Genomic DNA, 20,626 nt, shown 5'->3' with positions numbered 1-20,626 from the left:
GGGGACTGATTGCTTTGTTCTGTATCATTTTAGATGTGTGTAGATTTTGTTTTGTATCCTTTGACTTTAGTAGAAATGCAAATATTTGTTATTTATAGTTTTATTTAGGTCTTGATGGCACTATTTTTCTGTAGAAAAGTGTTTGGATGGAAACATATTTTATATATTTTTAATATGCTTTATTTTGTTAGTCATTATTTTATATTGCTTAATGTATACTACTGTAGATTAGTTTTGGTCAGTGTCAACAGTGTATATTCAGGATAAGTATTTTTAATAAAAAAGGAAAAATGTGTAATTTAATAATGCATCGTAATATTACTATATTATTTAATATTTAACTAGCTAGTTAGCCTCGCTGTCCTTCCCACTAGTGTGACAAGATCACACCAGGCTCAGATTAGACAAAAAAGTTCTTACTCTGTAAAATTGCAACCTATCAGTTATAAAAAATAAAAAAAACATCTCTGCATTATCAGGAAAGAGCACATTCAAAATGATCTTGCATTAGTAATACAAGAGTCAAGTTCCCATAAAAAAAAATATGTTTACGTTCAATGTTTCTCACCTAAAACGGTTAAAAACATATGCAAAACTAATTAAAAAATTATTTAAAATCCCATATTGTTTATCCATGTGCACTTGCTCACTGTCTTCTTCTTACCTGTTTTTGTTGGTGCCAAACGACACGTCCAAACAGAGTCCCACTCATAAAACCATACCTCAAAACCTCCACAGGGTACCTTAAACTTTATGAATACAGTAAATGAAATAACAAGCTAACGTAATTAATTGATTTTATTTAAGAGTTCAGTGGTTCATTAAAATTAAAACATGTTGCACTCTTTCCCAATAATATGTTTGGTGAGTAAAGCATATGATGATGTCTGCGTGCTGGAGAAGAGTTGTGTGATGTGTTTTTTAGTTAACTTTGTTTTGCCATTTAGAAACGTTTGCACAACTAAAACTCCAATCGGTGATGAAATATGGGTGACAGTAGGACAAAAGTCTTCTTCATATAAAGATCCTCTCACTCTCAACTCACTCTTTCTAAAAACTTAAAGTAAATATGCACTGTGACTTCCTCTCACCAAAATTACTGACAGCATTCAGAAATGACACATTTGATGTAAATCTGTACTCTATGTGTGTGTGTGTGTGTGTGTGTGTGTGTGTGTGTGTGTATCACTGTATCCATATGGGTGGCTACACACACTCACAAGTTTACAGGCTGGATAGTATCACTAAAGGTGTGTGTTTGTGTGTGTATGTGCGTGTTGTTGAGTAGTTGTGAAACATGACATGACGGCAGCGAGCGATCCCACGAGGGCCTGCATGTCATGTTGAAAATACCATAACATGTGCATTACACTTAAGTAATTCTTCTTCCATCTGCTAAGCATGACAGCATTAGCATACCCATTTAATTAGCGCTGCGCTTAAAGCATTCCCCCCTTTTAATCACCTCATTGTATTTACTCAGCCACTGGTAGCAGAAGGGCTCTCATTTACAAAAACAAAAACAGTGTAACCGCTTTGTAGGAAATAGTAATTATACATATTTCTCAATATTGATAGAGATGACTGCTTTTTCGAATGTAAAGTGTATTGAAATTTACCAAACAATAAAATGTTTTTGATAGAAGAATTTTAAAAGAATAACAATTATAATTTTCATCATCAAAAGGTTTTCATCTGCTGCACTTTGTCTGTCATGGTGCATCTGTAATTCTCAGTTACCTTACATAAACACTTTCCATAACGCTGAAGAAAAAGATGCCATCATCTTCTTTTCATCTTCAACAGAACCAAAACAACACATCTGATCTCCCTCTTTGCCTTTTCCTCCTCTCTTTCTCTGTTGTTGGGCCTTCTTTTTCAAAAACTATCAAGGGGGGGTGGGGGTTCGATTGAAAAATTAGGAGCTTCTTTGAATGGCTTGCATTTACATTAATGAACTTGATTTGAATGGAGGTTCATATCAAGCCTCATAGATTCTGCGCTGTGATTTTATTAATTGCAACAGAGGCATCATTGTTTGTCGTTTTGACGCCAATTCAATTAAAATCCCATTTAGAGGGTAATAGATTAGGCAGCATAAACTTTGTGTAAGACGCCTTGTGACTAATATGTGATGCTACGAAAGGTCTGTTGCAAAACTAACTGCTGTGTTTTCATGCATGTGCATTCACTTGCAGTACGTGTGCTGTATATCATTCAATTCTGTAGGTATTTTAGCCTAAGCGTGTGTGGAATTGTATTGTGTGTGGGTGGGTGCGTGCGCGCATGCACATGAATGTTATCACCTACTCTTTGTTAAGTGAGTGGAATCGCTGTCAGCATCTGTGGTGCTCGGCTCACTTTTATTCATAATTGGTTGTCTTTTGATGGAATTAGCAGCTTAAGATGATATACTTTAATTTAAATATCCAGCGTAAAGATGTGTAGAACCCAATGCAGTCTGCTGTTATGAAATAATTAGATTTTATATAGTAGCACTTAATTGTAGTGTTAAACATGTGATAATATATTAACCTCAGCTCACTCACTTGGAAGTTGGAAATATTAGCATGAGTTCAGTTTTGGTTATTTTTCTCCGGGTCAGACAGTCAGACTTCAGATGCAGGTTCATTTGTAATAAGATTATTGTCACGTTGCACACTGATTTAACAGCTAGTTATAATATTTTAACTTAATGTAAATGTTTTAACCCACACAACTGAATGTCTTCAGTTGTGTGGGTTGCCTAACTTTCAAGTAGATATGTTTTCTCAGGCCGGGTCTCTATATATTTTATGGAAACCCATTCCTGCCAAGAAAAAATACAATTTGGGAATAATAATAATAATTTTAATTTCTGTTTTTTGTCTGTGTTGTTCTATGCCTTATCTTTTACCTTACTTTCACAAGTCAAAATAATCAATAGTCATTATTTTGAAATACTACTTCTTGATACTCACATCTTCATACAATCACTTATTTGGGTTAATTGATAATGTTAGTACAGAATTGTTGAATGAAAAGAGAAATCATTTAAATGGTCATCTCTATCTGCGTTGTCATGACAAATCATTTGCTGTGTCATTCCCAGCACTGTGTTTGGGGACCCCATGAAGAATAGGGGATCTGAAAGCACTAAAGGCAACAGCGCAGTCAGACTTTCTCTACGTGGATTTTTACAGATGGTCAACTTTCATGGATGTAAACCCATTTTAATTGAAAGCACAGTCATCTCAAATCATCCGATCACGGTTTCTTCTAATGTATAGTCTTTTCTTCTGTCCAATATGTCTCTAGTTGTCAAAATGTTTTGTCATAAACTTGTTAAAAGTCAGTGAGAAAAATCCACTTGGCTATTAATACTGCTTACTTTGTTGACAATAACCTTTTTTGATGAAACTGTAATGATGCTATTTGTCTTAAATGTTGCAGACCCCCCCCCCCCCCCCCCCCCATGTTTCAATGCAGCTTTTCCCCTCCAGCAAATGTGATTTGCTGTAATTACAATACCCCCTGTCTGAGGCACCTGTGCAGGAACTCCTGCCAATACAAATTCACCTTGTTTTTCTCATCTGCTACAAGTCTGCTAATTCACCCAGAGGAGTCGAGTGAAGTGCACACAGCCACTCTGAGGGAGTGTTTTGCATTAAAAATCCTTTTGAGCCGATGTAAGTTTGAGAAGAGGAGGGGGAAAAAAGTCTGTCTTTAATAATGCAAAATGTGAGACGGCACAGAGCAATATACATTTTTAATTACTAAAGTGACTAATATCTAGGTTTGGCTTTGAGGTTTTTGTTCCATAAAATATGCATTTGTATTTTGTTCCCTGCAGCCGAGTTGGATACACATACCTGAGCAGAGCTGCAGGCTTTTAGTACTGAGGAGGAAGTTTAATAACATGATATGTTCAGGTACTACATGCAAATAAGTAAATGTGAATTTTATGAAGGGTAAAAGTAAGCCATGCATACCTAAATAACTGTCAGGTTGCCGAAACGTGTCCTAATAACAGCCTTACTGAAAGAGAGCTGTACATTTCATGGCGGATACTTATGGTTCTGGATCAAATTAATAAATTCTGACATGTTAAAGTCATTAGCCATTTTGTCTTTTTTCCCCAAGTTCTTAAAAATGTTTTTTGTTCTGTTGATTTCCTGAATCTCATTTCAAATGCCTTATACAACAGCAACACATGTGGTTTCATATGGAAAGACATTTTATATTATCAAGAAAACAAGAAAAAAAGAGCACAAAGATATTTCCTCATTCGGATATGAGAATAGAAACCAAAAACGACTTGTTTTTTTATGTCTTTAACCTTTAATTAACCAAATAGTCCCCGCTGACATTTGGAAAGTCTAATTTCCAAGCATCTCAGGGTGCAGAGAGCACTATCATGAAATGTAAAAAGTTGCAGAAAAACAACATATGGCAATGTGCAAAAGCAGAACGTGATCAAAATGAGGAACAGAAACATGTTTTTTTATTTTTTTTATAAAAAGACTTCTTATATATAGTCTGGGATCAAAAGAAAATCATGCCAAAGTTTTTAAAATCAACCCTAGACATACACAAAACTGTGCAGGAACAAAACTGGATTAAAAACACATAACAGAGTTTTTTGAGAATTGAGCACACTGGTGCTTAAAAAGGCACCAAACTAAACAGATTTTTGCTTCTTTCTTGGACTGTCTTGAGGTGATACAGAGTACTTTTGCACAACAGGGGGTGAGAAGGGACAAAAAAAAAGAATTATGTGTGCAAAGTTGTCTTTTTTCACAGTTTCCCATTTGTCTGTGCATTAATTGGAGAGCCTTCCCTTTTTAGATGGAGTGCATTATTTATGACGCAGCCTCAAACGCGCAGTCTAAGGGCTTCCACACACACACACTATATTTTCACTACCAAGACAACCAAGGCTCTCCTGACACCAACCTTGTCTCCTGAGTGAGCTGACGAGCGCCGATCCAGCCTTACCTTAGCGTTCCCTCATAAATTAAAGTTAAATGAACGCGACTTGGAGCCGAGCAAAAAGTAGCTGTGGCCTTTAAGTGGAAAAGTAAGTCATTAATCAATCATGTGTCTCGTCACTCCGCCCACACTCCTGTTTTAAAAACCAATGTCCAAGGGAGAGCCGGCTGCTAACCAGAGTCTTACATCCCACATCTTCTGTTTCCCAGCGCCGTTTTACAAAGATCTGCGTCTAGCCCAGAAGGGAGAGTCAACCTACCTAATTTGAGCGATTTTGATAACTTATTCCATTTCACACAACACACAGTCCTAATTTTGATGTTGTATGCCGTTTCAGTGCACTTAGTTTCTCCTTTCTTTTACATAAACTCCCTGCATTACCGCAAGCTGCTTTCTTCACAGAGGAACAAGACAAAGAGGAAAACCTTTCTGGCTGAAAGTCTGTTAATAGTGTCGAGGCCCAAACCAGAACGCAGCAGGGACAGGCAGGCTTTTCCCCACACGGGTCGCTCCGTACCGGTGGGGGAAAGTGTTTACCACGACTTCTCAAAGTTCAATCGACACAATATGATGTCAATTAAAGGTGACAAAAACTTTAACACTTCCATATGCAGCGGCAGAGCTTCAAAACCACAGAATCTGACTTTGGGAGTGGAACTATTAAGCGGGTGCCAAAAAATGTGCCAAGTGTCCATATGTTTCATAAGGTGCACTTTTTTTATATTATTCTTAGTGAGATTTGTCCTCGGCAACCCCAGACGTTCTTCATTAGTTTGTTAGAAAAGAAGAAAAAAGCATTTTACTAGCCTTCTTCCAATTATTTTTTTAATTGTTGTTTTTTTTGTGATTTGAAAGAGGCTCATGTTTTCTTCTTCTCTTCTGGCCTACGCTGTAGTTTCTGCTTTTGCTTGGCTCCTGTTAGCAGATTTTGGTCGCATGTAAAACCTCCCGTCTGTTTCGTTATCTCCTCAGCCCATCCACTCCAAGGAACGTTTACAGAGTTTTCTTCCAAAAAGGAGAGAGCCACCGTTGTTTTTTTTGCCATCCTGTGAAAACCTCATAACTCCAATGATGGTAATTTTAATGTTGTAGCTTCAGTATAAAGACAACATGTTGCTCTGCAGGGATGAGAAAAGTCCACAACTGCCTGGCTCATAAAAACCTTTCAAAACCAGTTTAAGTAAACAATTTAAGCAAACCAAAATGTGTTGCCGTCAGTTTTTCTTAGTTCCAGAAAAGTTGACATGGAGATGCAAGGTTTTTACTCAACAGCAGAACTTTGGCAAAGAGAACAGCACAAATCCAGCAAACACTATGACGCTGATTGTTAGCTGAAGTGACAGCTTGCACTAAATGTGGAAAACCAGAATAAATAAAGCACCAAAATAAAAGCCCAGTACTGCTACCTGCACTGTTACCTCAAATTTGCCTCTAATGTTTTTCTCACAAACATTTTTTGATTATTGCCTGTTCAATACTACCAGACTGATCTTATTAAAGGACACAAAGCACCAACTTAAGTCAGATGTTAGAAATTTTATAAGAAAAGTACATTCACTGATATTCAATTTTTTAATTCAATTTATAAAGTTGATGTGGCAAGCTTTTTCCATCAGATGCAGCCACATTAGCATTCATTTGCAGTCCTCTTTGTGATGAAGTCACTGACTCTCCTTTTAGGTTTAGGTCTCCACCAACTTCTGAGGGAAATATCTGACTCTTTGGCAGCTAAAGGATCCACCGTGTTCACCAGCTAGTTGCTAAATGTGTTTGTTTTCTGTTGAGCATCAAGTGAACCAAAACAATTAAGTTATCGCCTATTAAATGAAAACAATTTCCTGAAAGATGCTAAAAGGGTCTGGAGACCCAACCAGAACTATAATTCTCTATGACTCTAACACTATGTGCAACATCTTTTACATTACATGTAGTCATTTGATGCATTGCTACTGTAAAAAGTGCAGCTTTAATTTCTTACTGATGAGATAATAACATGTATGAACTGGATTTTCTATATTTTTGAGATTTTCAAAGATGAATCTTAGCTTTTTTCCCCTAAATTGCACTCACACCTTTTGTAGGACAATTTTAGAGCTTCCAGAAACATGCTTCACTATTTTCCAATCAGAATATCAGAGCAGAAACCTAATCTTGCCCGGTGTCTTTTCTCCTTCTTCCCCCTTTCACCCAATCTTTTCCCCATTCACTCGTTCTCTGTCATACTACATCATTTATAAGATAGAGGCATGCTCCGTACATGTATGAGTATGACCTTTGACCTCATCACCGCTGGCTCCTCGTAATCCTGACATGTGGAATTTCAGATCCTTCCTCTGCTGCACACATTTGATCTTTTTCTGGATAAAAGCATCAGCTGAACAGTTAAGTGTAACTGTAAAAAAAAAAAAAGAAAAGAAAAAAGAAAGCCGTCTATATTGAGATGATTCATGCTCGTTGATCTGGCAATGCTTTGTAGGGCTCGTCCAACAGGAAATAGCTCAGAGAGGAACCAAACCAAAGAGGATGAATTAGGCATTTCCTCTGGGCCGCTGTTAACCCTCGCTGTGCTGCTGGAGGGCTTTGTCATAATGCAAATATATGCATTGGATAAGTTTATTGTTTAACTGCACAACTGTGCTGTTTTGTGTTGTGTTTAGCAGTGGCCATTCACATGGAATTGATGTTCTTCATAGGTTTAGCTGTCAAGATCTTTTGTCGGTTTGGAGACATCTGTGGTCTTTTGAGATTATGTTAAGTATGTTTTCATAGAACAGAGCCCAGACCTCTACTCAAAATGAAACATGTAAAAACTCTAACAGTCTTAAGTTCACCTTGCAGCGTGTTGTTTTATCATTATAATCCAGCAGTGACAGATTTTACAGAAAGAAGACGAGCATTAGTTTTCTCAAAAGTATGTTAAACATATGTGGCAGCCGCTTGGCAGCTGTTAACTGCTGGATAACGGCAGTGAAAACAAATTTCAAATATGTCATTTTCAACATGACTGAATAGGTTTTTTACTAACACCTCACCTGTATGCCCATATGTCAGCATTTCTTTGGTACAATATTTTCTGTCATTCTATTTGGTGTTCTCGAGGAAGAGGAGGTGCTAAGTGATTTAACTTTCATTTAAAAATGCTGCTGTTCAAGATTTGAACAGCAAGGTGATTGGAGATTTATATCTGCAGAAATGTTCTTTTAGTTTTACAGTTAACCAAATAGTCACATTTGGATGAGAAAGTATTGTTATATTAAGATCAACAAAAGTTGTCATTATTGCTAAATAAGCTTGACACATTTAGATCCAATAATTTGAGTATGATGTTACACAAACAACTCTCCATACGTTACTACAGTACACATTAACTAATCTTATTTATACTCTATAAATATATTTGTCCTCGTTAGACACGAAGCATCACTAGCGTTTTCTTGTTTATGTTTAGTTGATTTTGTTTCTTTGCTTCCGAGTGAGGTGTTTTGGTGCAATGCTCCAGGCTCTTTGACTTTATAATAAATATTATTTTACCCCATGAAAGCTAAGCTGTTACAGTATGGATTGATTTATGTTTCATTTGTTGATATTTTTGATTAGTGCCTTGATTGTTGTCTGTGTGTGCACTTGTTGGTGCTGCAGCAGAGCAGCACAGGTAAACACCAATTAACAAATAACAGACTAGAATCTTAACGGAATTAATTACTGCAACGCAGCTCCCCCTGCTCCTCTACTTTGGTTGTCTGTCTCCCTGCTCTATCTATCTTTCTGAGAGAGGAAGAGGGGAAGAGCAGGAGGAGCAGGAGGTGGTGGAGGAGGAGGTGCGGCCCCTCCTGGCAGCCAAGGCCGATGAAGATCTGTGACAGATGGGGCCGAGTCACAAAACTCACAGCCTCGGGCGAAATTCATCCCCCAGAACTTTCTACAGGGTGCCCAGATTTACCTGAGATGTAGAGGGAGGGGTGTAAATGAGTGTGTGTATCCATGTCTGTGTGTGTTTTTGTGTGTGTGTGTTGGGCTCCAAATATGTGCAGAGGAAGTTGAGGAAGCCTGGCCGCCTGTCATGGCTGACACAGAGCCCATCTGCCTCAAACCTGTGGCGCCCTCCACACACACACACACACACATACACACACATATACCCAGATACATACTCCAGCCTCAAACCGCCCGTCGTTCTCCTTGCCAACACCCCCTCGACTCCCCGAAAATGAAACACAGATAGACACAGACCTTATGATGGCTACACATGTCGCCAGCTTTGCATACCTTCAAATGCACCGGAACTCTTACTTTAAAACACACACACAAACAGAGACTATAAAGAACAGAGCCTATGTGTCCCATATGTGATGCCACATTAAATTTCCGGTCAACCCCCCCCTTCCTCCTATGTCTCCATTTTAGTGTATGACACTGTGCTGCTGGGATTCCTGCTCCTTCCTGTCTAACAACATGGGGATGACCACATATTCTGCTGTTGATCTCACAGAACAACTGCACGTCCGTTGGCTCCCTGAGCAGAATGTTGCTTTTAAAACTGAGGTGTTTCTTATTAGAAGATAAAAGAGAGTTTTCATGAAGCCCACCCACATGTTGGAGGTTCCTTGATTGATCTGGCACTCTGTAGCCTGTAGTTCTTTGTGCTTTTCATAAAATCAAACCCCATTTTGATACTCAGTCATAGTATCAAATGAGTAATTTAATGTATTTGTTTTCTGTTACTGTCTCTCTGTGTAGTAGTTACCAGCTAATTCCACCTTTCCTTTTATGATGCCTTCAAGACATTTGATTAAAAGTTGAGTTTTAGTGTTGGACGACATGCAATAAATCCTCTCAGCCCACAGTTTGTATGGCTGTGTTGAAAATAAATTCTTCTTCTGTGGAATTTGTGAGTAGCTGCTCAAGGTGTTTGGTTTACTCCCCTAGTGGTTGACATGTGTCATATGTAACAGAACGCCGAGACCTGTATTATTAAAACGGAGCTGTTCTGTTTTCCCACCACAGCTTTTGCTAAACTAACCAAGAAGGAAATCAATTGTTAATTTGTTTGCAAAATGAAAACTTCATATAAAAAGATACAACAATTAAGCTAAATGGATTTGTGCAAGGGATGAAGAAGCTGAGTTTTGCTTAATCAAAAGAAAAAAGATGAAACATCAGACAACAATACAAAACAAAGAAAAACCAAGAGCACGTAAAAAAAATATTAAAAATGCAAACAACAATCCAATCCTAAGAATTACAGCGTTAAAGTCTTGTAAAATGTTTGCAACACTGTTAAATTCTCCAATAAAGCTGAGCTCAAACTTTAGATAATTATAATTTTTCCAGAATGGTTTCACCAAACAATATCAAACAGAATACAGAAAAAAGTCATCTTTATTGTATACCTCTTTCCCCGTCTCTGGCAGGTCCACTTCTATCAGTTACTAATAAGAAGATGCAGAAATAATGTCAACAAGCCAATTTCAAATAATAAATAATATCCTCAAGAAGGTAATATCATGAAATGATTAAAATATTGGATCAAAGGGAAGAGCAATAAAACTTGGATTACTTGTTTCAAGGAAAATGAAACACCTTGCTCAGTGGTACTTAGAGAGGTTGAATCTCAATTAGTTTCATTTGATGTTGATGCTGCGGACAGGAAACTGATGCAATCAGTTTTGTACCTTTTGTCAGCCCTCCCCAAACTGGCAGGTGTACTCAAAGATACATCTGATCGGGGTTCAGTTTAAGTTGCAGCGTGAACGTGGTCGATGAGACATTTAGACTCCTGCATTGCGTTGATTAAGCTGCCGCGGCCATGGCGTCAGATGAGGATTCTCAAGTTGTAGGGCCTCTAATTGGGGAACAAAGGTGTGTTGTTGTGGCTGCTGCGGGTGTGTGAGTTGGTGATGGTGCGTCTGTGCGGAGAGGGTGTCCAATTTTTTTCTTTTTTAAAGAGCTGTCCACCTTTTAAGCTCCCGCTTCACTAGGTAATTAACACCTGCCTCCTCAGGATGGCACAGTGACGGTGCTGTGCCAGAAAGCCTCAAGCGTGTGTGTGTGTGTGTGTGTGAAAAAAAAAGGAGAGACAGAGAGATTGACAGTCTTATCATTAGTTGTTCTGATTGCCGACATGTGTGTGTGTATAAATATGTAAAATATCTGTGTGAGAGCTGGTGAGTAAAGAGACAGTCAGCAGTATCATTAGTGGCATTGCTTCAACACAGACACACCCACACCCCACTCTAATTTCAAAAATGTGTCTTATTTTCCATTTAGCTTGCGGCTGTGTTTTCTGGTGGCTCCATTTACCATCCCCCCCCCACCCCCAGTGAAATCTGCTGCTAGTGACATAAGGCCAGAGAAACAAAGAAACAGTCAAAGGAGAGAGACTTGATGGACAGAGGGATGAACGAGTACAGCATTATATTTTGCTTTGACTTAGAAAAAGCTGTAATTTCTGCACATCCTAGGGATCACCTGATCTCCTGCGTTGCTGTGTGATTTTTCTGCTCTTTGCTTTTTACTTATAGGTGTTGCACTGTTCTTTGTCTGTTCAACTCAAATTTGAACATAATGAGCACACACGTAGAACAAAGTTTCCTCACCCTGGTTAGCTTCTGCTCTGCTCGGCCGGTAGCATGGTGTTATTATTCCCAGAAGCATCACACATGAAAAGTTTGCTTCACTGAACTCGTAATACAAAGACTAAAAGACCTGTCCTGTCAAAAGTTCAGTACAGTACAGACATGTCTTGTATAATTGAGGTCTATTGGGGATTTTTTTGTTGCAGTACTGCGTATCCAGCTCTATTAGTGCACTGCCTAAGTACCTTCTTGATTTGAAGACCTCATCAAGGAATTCATGGGTCCAAACATCCAACATGCACCTTGCTGACTTTCAAGTTTTTTCAGCATGAAGTTGCTGATGATGATGATTACTGTTATTTATTTTATTATTATGCTGTGAAGTGTCATTTCTTCTACTAAAAAGTCCTTGTCTTGCTTTATAACAACATTAAAGCTACTGAACATGGCAGTTGTGAAGTCGTAAGGTCAAATGAACTAGCTTACCCAGAATAACATTTTGTCAGTCTGGTTCTGCAGTAACTTTTTCTAACAAGACCCTTTAGGCCTACCTCCGCTGCACCCAGACTTTACTCTCGTTTTCCCAAACTGACATTTTCTAGCACCAGTGGAGAAGTAAAAATGTCCCCTGAGAATCACAGGATGATAACACAGACAACTGTTTGGCTATTTTAACTTTAAAAGCCAGGCTAATTCCTTTTCATAAGTTAGCATGGCAAGCATGTCGTGGGGACTGTCTGCCTGGAGTTCAGCCACACAGATGGACCTTCACTTTAAAATCCCTTCTCCCTTACTATCATCAGCCCACCATGCTTTGTCTCCAGTCACTTGCTGATACCTCAAACAGTGAAATTAGCTCCTCCCCAGAAATGTTTGACACGCACATCTCCAGTTTGTTAACAGCATGCATATAGCCCTTGCATGTATGTTCACCACATTAGCTTATGAGTATGTGTGTGTACCGAGTTTTAGGATAAGTGAAGTGTGTGTGTGTGTGTGTGTGTGGTATGTGACGCAGAAAGAGCACATATGACGAACGTGATGCTACAAAACTGATATCTAGTTCTGCATGTGTTGGCGCGTAGCAGCATCTGTTTTCTTGGATCTGAGTCCGTGTGTTTGCCTGTTTAAAGCTCTGGGGAGTGACAGGGTGGTGGGAGGGGTTTAGCTTGTAGGGGTGTGTAATAATTTGTGTGTGTGTGTGTGTGTGTGCGCGGAGAAAGAGGGCACAGTCATGCCTTTATGAAGAATTAGATTTCTATTCTTGAGGTATGTGCATATGTCTGGGCTTAGCTGGTCATGTGTTTCAGTTTCATGCACAATATCAGCAACATATAAAGCTTTAATCATCCAAACAATTAGATAGTCTAGATCACATTTCAACAAAGTTTGTGTGGGGTGCATGCATGTGTATGGATTATATAGTATGGAAATCAACTGGTATTGACCAAAATGTGTCTTATATTTGTCAATAAATGGTAATGATTTCAAAAACAATGTTGCCAATTTTAGTTTGATTGGCTGCTTGAGTTTAGACAACAAACGATAAAAAGGCATATTTTGAAACACATTTTCATATTTCTCAAAGTAAGGTACCGAAAAAGGTATTGTTTTGTGTATGGATCAATGTATCATCCTTAGTTTCAAACATTCTAATAATATTCAACATTAAAATGTGACCTTTTTCGATGCCAAGAAACGTTCTCCAATTTTCTTTATCAGGCTTTTTTTTTTTCAGACAGAAAAAAAAATTGTCTTAAACATTAAAAACGTAATGGGACACCGGCTCGTCACTGAGACAACTCCAGTGATAATATTGATAAAATTATGTACTCTAATTAATAATAAATATTCATTATTTATGTGTAATCTGATCAAACATTCTCTTTCAAGTAATTTTGGGTCAAGTTTGTCCCTAATGGAAGAGAAATATTTATAAAATACACAATTAAAAAAGAATCAATAATGTTGCAACAAATAATGGGTGGATAAAGCAGAATTATATTCCATTAAATATGTCGGCCACATACTGTACGTACATCCAAAAGGAAATAAAATGAGTGTATGATGATACCCTGGTGTGTACATGTTAATATACGGACAGAAGTGAAAGTGTGATATTATCCTCATTTGTCTGTGTGCACATACAGACCTGAGTGAGTATGCATGTGTACATCTTTGTCCCTGCAGGACAGGGTTTATGATTTTGCTCTCTGTATTAATAGCCTTAGCTGAGGTTATGTGGGCCCTTGGGTGCCTGGTAAAAACTGTCCTCCTACACAATTGAGCATAGAGCCATAATTTAGCCTGAAGCTCACCTACCCACAGCCACTTAATGCATGCTGGGTATTCACATGTGAAACACAATGATATCGGGAGGCTGTTTTTACTTTGTCTCCTCATATGTCACACTGTACAGCGCGAGACTGAAGGGAAGCATGTTGTTGTTAGTAACTGTTAGTGAAGCACTGTAACTGTTATAAACTGACTCTATTTAGACACGATTGAACACAAACAAGTTGATTTTCAGGTAGAGAGAGGGTCTGAGCACACCTGTTTATATAAACAGTCTTTTGATGAGATGCCATCATCTTGTAATTGAACTTTGAGGAACAAACAACTAGTTTTGAATGTTCAGGAAGCATCACACAATTCCCATTATAACATATCAGGATTATATTCCAATATAACATTACATGAATTAAAACACACATAAGTAGAGTACTCACAAAATAAATTCTATGTTTGCTACTTTTGAGTGATGTTGACTATTTCATTCTTTATATATAAATGCAATTTGCAGATATTGTTGTGTGGATTAAAATCCATATGTGATTCAGAATGTCTGTGCCGTTCATTAGGCTGGGCCATATGGCCAAAAATCTTATTGCGATGAAAAAATTCATATCATTTGATATCGATAATTATCACGATAAATGTCGAATCATTATTTATTTTTTAATCTTTGTAAGTTTAAAGGCTTAGATTTTTGCTCCTGAGTGAAAATTGAAGAAACCAGATGGTTAATGCTGGTTTTAAACTATTCTTTATTGTTGGAACATGACAAACACTTGATGCCAAACTCACTTAACAAATCTGAGGCCGAACATTCAAAACAGTTATGATCAAATCATTTTTTCAACAATAATTCAACAATCAGTAATGAGTAATCAGTAAAATTAAGTAAAGTCTTTTATCAGTCTCTTTTTCTCAACTAAATAAATATCTTAATAGAAAGATTAAGTGCTGATTTGTTCAGGATTCAAATATATTAAATCAAAAATATATTGAACAATTGTTATATTGTTATTGAAGAAAATTATATCGCGATGAATATAATTTTATTGCCCAGCACTAGGTGTTCATACATTCAGTATCTTATGATTTGTTGTTGTGTACACAAACATACAAAAATGCACATCATTTAAATTACAGAAATGGGGAGAAACCGTTCTAGATTGAAAAGAATTATGGAAATTGGGTCAAACTTAAGAATTTGATTGATACAGACTTATTATGATGGCTACACCTGTTGGCAGGACTTGAAAAGCCTTCAAACGCATCTTGAGTTGTGCTTTGTTTTTTGCACACACCCACACACCCACAAAATTTGTTGAGTATAGTCATTCTTCTCTGAGACAGAGGATCCAGACTCTCACGCTGTTACCTGATGTGTGTTAAAACAGCAGGATAATGTTTTATTCTATACTGGTAATCACTGTCAATTTGAAAGTATGAAAAGCTCTTGGACTCAGATGGCAGTAGGTTGAACTTCTTTCTTTCATCGTGCAGAATTCAGTTTTCCCTGTCATTTGAATGTTGGGCTGCTTCAAAGTTTGTCTTTCACTCTTAATGATCTGCCTTCCACAAACTCGCCGGGTGAAGAAGTCACATCTTGGGTCTGCATCGTCTCCTAATCGCCCAGAGTTACCTCCGCTGTCGGAGCAGGGGGAGAGATTTGGTCTGGTTTTTGGCCAGGAGCCGCTTAAAGAGGCTCATAAGCAAAATAAGGAAAAAGAAAAAATAGCCTTGCAAATCTCACTTTCAGGATTTTGGAAACTGGCCAACTTCATCAGAAATGAACAAAAAATGAAAAGCTTGGATGGTTTCATATGAAAAAAAACACACATTTTGGTGAACTGCATACTTGCATAAAAGGCCTCTGCAAATATTGAAAGGATCCCTGAGCCAAACACAGACACATTTGTGTATATATATGTGTGTATATATAAATGTATTCAGTGTATTCAGGCTCTCTCACTCAATCACTCCCTCCCAAATGATGTATGTGATTTGATGAAGAAACCACGGTAAACAACCTGTTAGAGAAAAGAGAAAGGTGAGGAACGAGAGGAGATGGCAGGGAGATACAAGGAGGAGAGGAAGATGGAGGAATGGACGGGTAGAGAAGCAAATTAGGAAAAGAGAGGGGCTGCAGTGAAAGAGAAATGAGGAAGTGAGGAGGAGACAGAGAGGGAGAAGTATGTGGCGGACATGTTGGCGGTCACGCTCTGCTATCACCTTCTTTTTGACCGGAATTCATCCTCCCCTGGCGAGCTTCTCCCATCTGTTCCTCCACTGAGCAAAACTCTCACTGCTGCATGCCACCCCGCCTCCTTCCTCACATTACTGACAAAACCTACCAAAAAAATGAAAGGCCATGAAATAGCTCTGTTATTATTCAATGTATGTTTGTTTGGTACCTTCAATAATTCAGCTGCATGGATACTATTAAACAAACACTGAATAATGTCACTATAAATTGTTCTTCTTCCATTAATGACTAAAATATATCACTCATGTACTTGCTGAATGTGGCACATTCTTGTGTTACACTGCTTTTTGTGTGACATTCTGGGAAACGTAGGGAAATGTATACCTATCCTGACAGACATGCACATTATGTTTAGAGGAAACAATTTTATTTCTTTGTTATGGTTTTGGTTTTCTATGCTGTATTTCTTGTTTTAGTTTGTCAACTCCGTCCTTTTGTGATTATGTTTATTTTATGGCTGTGCACGTTAATGTGATAATAACGCATTAACGTGCTTCGGCAGACTACGGAGCGTGTGGGAGAAGTAGATAAATAAAAGCAAGACAAGCGAACAAATGCAGGGATGCTCTGCCATTCCGTCCTGTTGATGTCCTATTTCGTAAACAGTGATTCTGGGAACTCACAAACAGCGAGGATCAGTCTCTCTTCCAATGATTTGTACTGCGCGTCGCGTACAAAAAGTTCAAAACGGGCGGGCATGTGTGTGAGGCGAGCACTTCACCCCACTCTGACAGGGACACTTGCTGCTGAACATAGACTGTTTATGCTGCTACCTGATAAAAGACACATGCTGATACCTGTTCAGAAAAAAACAACAAGAAAACAGATTTATATATGTTAAACTGTTTCTCAGAAGGTGCCTGTTATAATGTTATGGTCATGGCTTTGGACTCTAAGTTGTTTTAACAAGCTAGACAAAAGGTAATGCCTTGGCAGTGGCAAATAGCTTTGGTTTAATTTTTCACATTGAGATTTACAAGAAATATTTTATTTCTGCTGTTTCAAGGGAATACTGCTGCTAAAAAGCACCTTATTTGTTTAAAGTGTTTGCAAACCACATGTTATGGCAGTTTGCATGTTCTCCCCGTGTCTACGTGGGTTCTCTGACTTCCTCCCACCATCCAACGACATGCAGGCTAGGTTAATTGGTGTCTCCAAAAATGGTGTGGATGTGAGTGGTTGTTTGTCTATGTGTGGCCCTGCGATGGACTGGCGACCTGTCCAGGGTGTACCCCGCCTTTCACCCAATATCAGCTGGGATTGGCTCCATGGAACGCAGGATACGCAGGTTAAGTGGTTGATGATGGATGGATGTTATTGCACTTTTGTGTATATAGCAGTACATTTAAATTAAAAGTGCACAATACACTACTTTAGAATTCAGTATTCAATTTTGCGCATAACTATGCAATTAATCGCAGAAAATCATGCAATTAATCGTTGCCCAGCACTAGTTTATTTACTTCCTGTCTCATGTCATTCCTTTGTTTATTCTCTGTTTACTGTTTTGCTAGATTCCTTTCTTTCCCTCTTGTTCCTGCTCTCTTCCCTCCCTGTCTCTGCGTTTATCCAAGTTGTTGGTCAACCCGTTGGTCAAACTGTTCACCCTTCCTGGCTTGAGTTGGGCTGTTCATTGTTTCACTCAGCGTAGATACCTGTTGTTTTGTGTCTTACCAGTGTTCCTTGTGACATCACAGTAAATTGGACTTCCCCAATGTTTTGTTTGTGGACTGCTAACCTCACCTATAAATTGCACCTGTTTGTTTAATAAACCCCCACTAAATATACCTCTGTCTTCTACGTGTATGCATCTGGGCCCCAGACCCCTGTTTTCCGTGTTAGCATTATGGCTGAACGTAACAGGCTTACATTTAATCTTATAAATAAATAGTGTAATTTGTGAATTTTTACGGAAGCCCTAAGCGGTCATCCATTCAAATATTTTAGAACTTTGTTGAAGAGGATTATAAAAAATAAAATAAATCTTCCATTGTTGTTAAATTATTCTGAAAAAAACTACTTGCCGACCCCTATATTAGACTATTGTTTTGTTATGTTGAGATCATGAGAAAATGATCCTGTTATCACTGGAAAATGAAGTAAATAAAATGTTTGAATGGATGGGCTTCTGTAAAATTCATAACATAACATAATTCAACATAATTCAGAAGTTTTCTTAATCATTTGATTGCCCTATAGAACTGTCTCCCTGCATTTGATTATTAATACAGATGTATTAATGTTCAAACAGCATTTTAATTATATACTGTTGAATAGCCAAGTCAGCATTTATATGCAAAATCTTAATCTGCTGTCAAAAAATGGATACCTCAATACCTCAAAAATTACAGTTAAATAGAATAGAGTAAATGTATGAGATAGTTTCAGCCATCCTAAACTTGCTGTTTTTGTTTCCTTGAACATTTTTGACAATCCTTACACCAAAGGAGAGCAAATCTCCTTTATTTTCCGGCTTGAAGGGAAGTGATTGCTTTAAGCATCACTGGGGGAGAAAAAAAAAGTCATCCTTGTGTTTTTTTTATCTGCTAAAGACATCTTACTGAAGGAGCGTCTTTGTATTAACTTTCTAAATTCCAATTACAAAGGAGGTTTAAGATCTCTCTGTGGAGTTTGACTTAAAGTCCGTGTTTGATCTCCCGTCCTCCACTGGGACCTCCGTGTCTTCCTGCTCTCCTCTCCTGTCTCTTCACCTTCTCTCTCCTCATATTACTCTTCTATCATTCTTCCTTCTACTTTCTTTCTTTTCAGTTCTCCTCACCCTATTTGCCTTTGTCTTCATCCTTCTTTCCTTCACTTCTTTCTCAATCTCTTTTTCCTCTACCTGCTCTTTCTTTTCATTCCATTTTTACCCCCCACTCTCTTCTTTCTTTCCAGCTATTTTCTTTCTCTTCCCCTTCCTCTTCTTTTCCATGTTCTCCCCTCCCTCTTCATCCTCCCTTCCTTCGTCTTCCTCCTTCTCTTCCTCATCCTGGCTCTTTTCTCCAGTTGTTCCCCTTCCTTCCCTTCTCCCTTCTCTCTTGTCACACCTCATTGTCTTCATCTTCCTGTGTCTTCCCTCCTCTTTATTCTCTCTTCATCCTCTTCTTTTCTCCTTCCTCTCATCCCCCAGCCCCTCCTTCAGCAACCTCTTTATATCTATCCTCCCCTGCATCCTTCTCCTCTTCTCTCTAATCCCTTTTCTTCTATGCACTCCCATTTTTCCTTCTTCCTCCCCTTATCCTCCTCCTCTTCTTTCCTCATTCATCCACTCCTCATCATAATTCCTCTACCTTCTCCTCCCTCCCCACCCTGCCTTTTCCTCTATCCTCCTCATTTCCTTCGTCCTCTGTTTACGCTCACATTCCTCTTCCAGTTCGACCTCCTTGCCTTTTTTCCTCCCTTTATCTTTCTTTTCCTGTTCTTTCCATATCCATTCCCATTTTCTCCCTTTTCCTCTCTCCACTCCTTCCTTTTGTTTCCTGCGCTTCCTCCTCATCTTCTTGCTATGTCTATGCCTCTCTTCCTCTTCCAGGCCCTCCTCTCTTTTCCTCTCTTCACTTCTCTTCTCTCCTCCTCTCCTCTCCTCCTTCCTACAGTTTTCTCCCTCTTTCTCCACCTCATGTTACTCTTCTTCCTGTTTCTTTCTCCTTCTGATTCTACTCCTCCCAGCTCTTTCCTTCTGTCTTCCTCCTCTCCTCCTCATCTTCCTTCTCCTTTTCAACTACAATCCCCTTTTTTCTTTTAGTCTTTGCACATCCTCTTTCTCCTCACTGCTTCCTCTTCTTCCTTTTTTTGCTAACTGCCTCCACAGTTTCAGCCTCACCTTGGTTATACAAGCAGTATTAAAGAACAAGAGTGTGTGTGTGTGTGTGTGTGTGTGTGTGTGCTCAGCACTCCGCCAGTGGCTGCTCAACGTTCCCTTTGTGGCTGGAATAACAGCAGGCGACAGCTTACACCTTGCTGAATACCGCCACTAACAGTGTGTCGACAGCATAACGCCTGTGCCTAACGTGTGTGTGTATGTGCGAGAGAGAGCAAATCTGAAGCTACCTTGCTACCTATTCGACTTAATAAAGGAGAGTCTCTGTAACCATTACCCCCACAGCCATGCAGAACAAATTACATTTAATGGGGTTTCTTTGCCCCCACAGTCGTTTTCACCGTTCGCTTCAAAATTTCAATTTAGTGCTTAATGCTAAGGTTTCCTTCAACGTATTATAGAGCAATATTATACCAATTACGGCGTCTGCGAACATTAAATTAAATGCATTAGTACAATATTGGAGACAAAGGCAGCCGTTTGAAACAAGTTCTGTTCCAAAGCGATGCGGGCAAATGATCCGGGATATGAAAGCTGCGCAAAGAGGCTTGACATCAAAACGCAATTATGTTTGTTGTCTTACAGTTTTATCTGTGCTGAATCATTTACTTTTTTATATTCCATATGGATTCTGTGGAGCTGACACTGTTTTTAACACGGTGCAAATCACTGAATGAATACTGACTCAGTGTGTTAGAGTGTGGA

General features: G+C 38.6%; 1 long non-coding RNA gene across 5 annotated transcripts in view; it reads left to right on the top strand.

The window, feature by feature from the left end:
• Nucleotides 1-20,626, top strand: part of LOC123977645 — a 94,213-nt gene that overhangs the window by 56,502 nt on the left and 17,085 nt on the right. Inside the window, exon 5 of one of the 5 annotated variants that reach the window (XR_006826728.1) lies at nucleotides 3,092-4,058. The exons of the other annotated variants lie outside the window; for them this stretch is intronic. This is a non-coding gene — a long non-coding RNA (uncharacterized LOC123977645). Of the gene's footprint in view, nucleotides 1-3,091; nucleotides 4,059-20,626 lie in introns of those variants that run through there. 5 annotated transcript variants of the gene reach the window in all.

The sequence above is a fragment of the Micropterus dolomieu genome, linkage group LG01 (assembly GCF_021292245.1).
Source record: "Micropterus dolomieu isolate WLL.071019.BEF.003 ecotype Adirondacks linkage group LG01, ASM2129224v1, whole genome shotgun sequence".
Taxonomy (NCBI): domain Eukaryota; kingdom Metazoa; phylum Chordata; class Actinopteri; order Centrarchiformes; family Centrarchidae; genus Micropterus; species Micropterus dolomieu.
The sequence above is the reverse complement of the archived record's forward strand: the minus strand, read 5'-3'. Positions and strand labels throughout refer to the sequence as shown.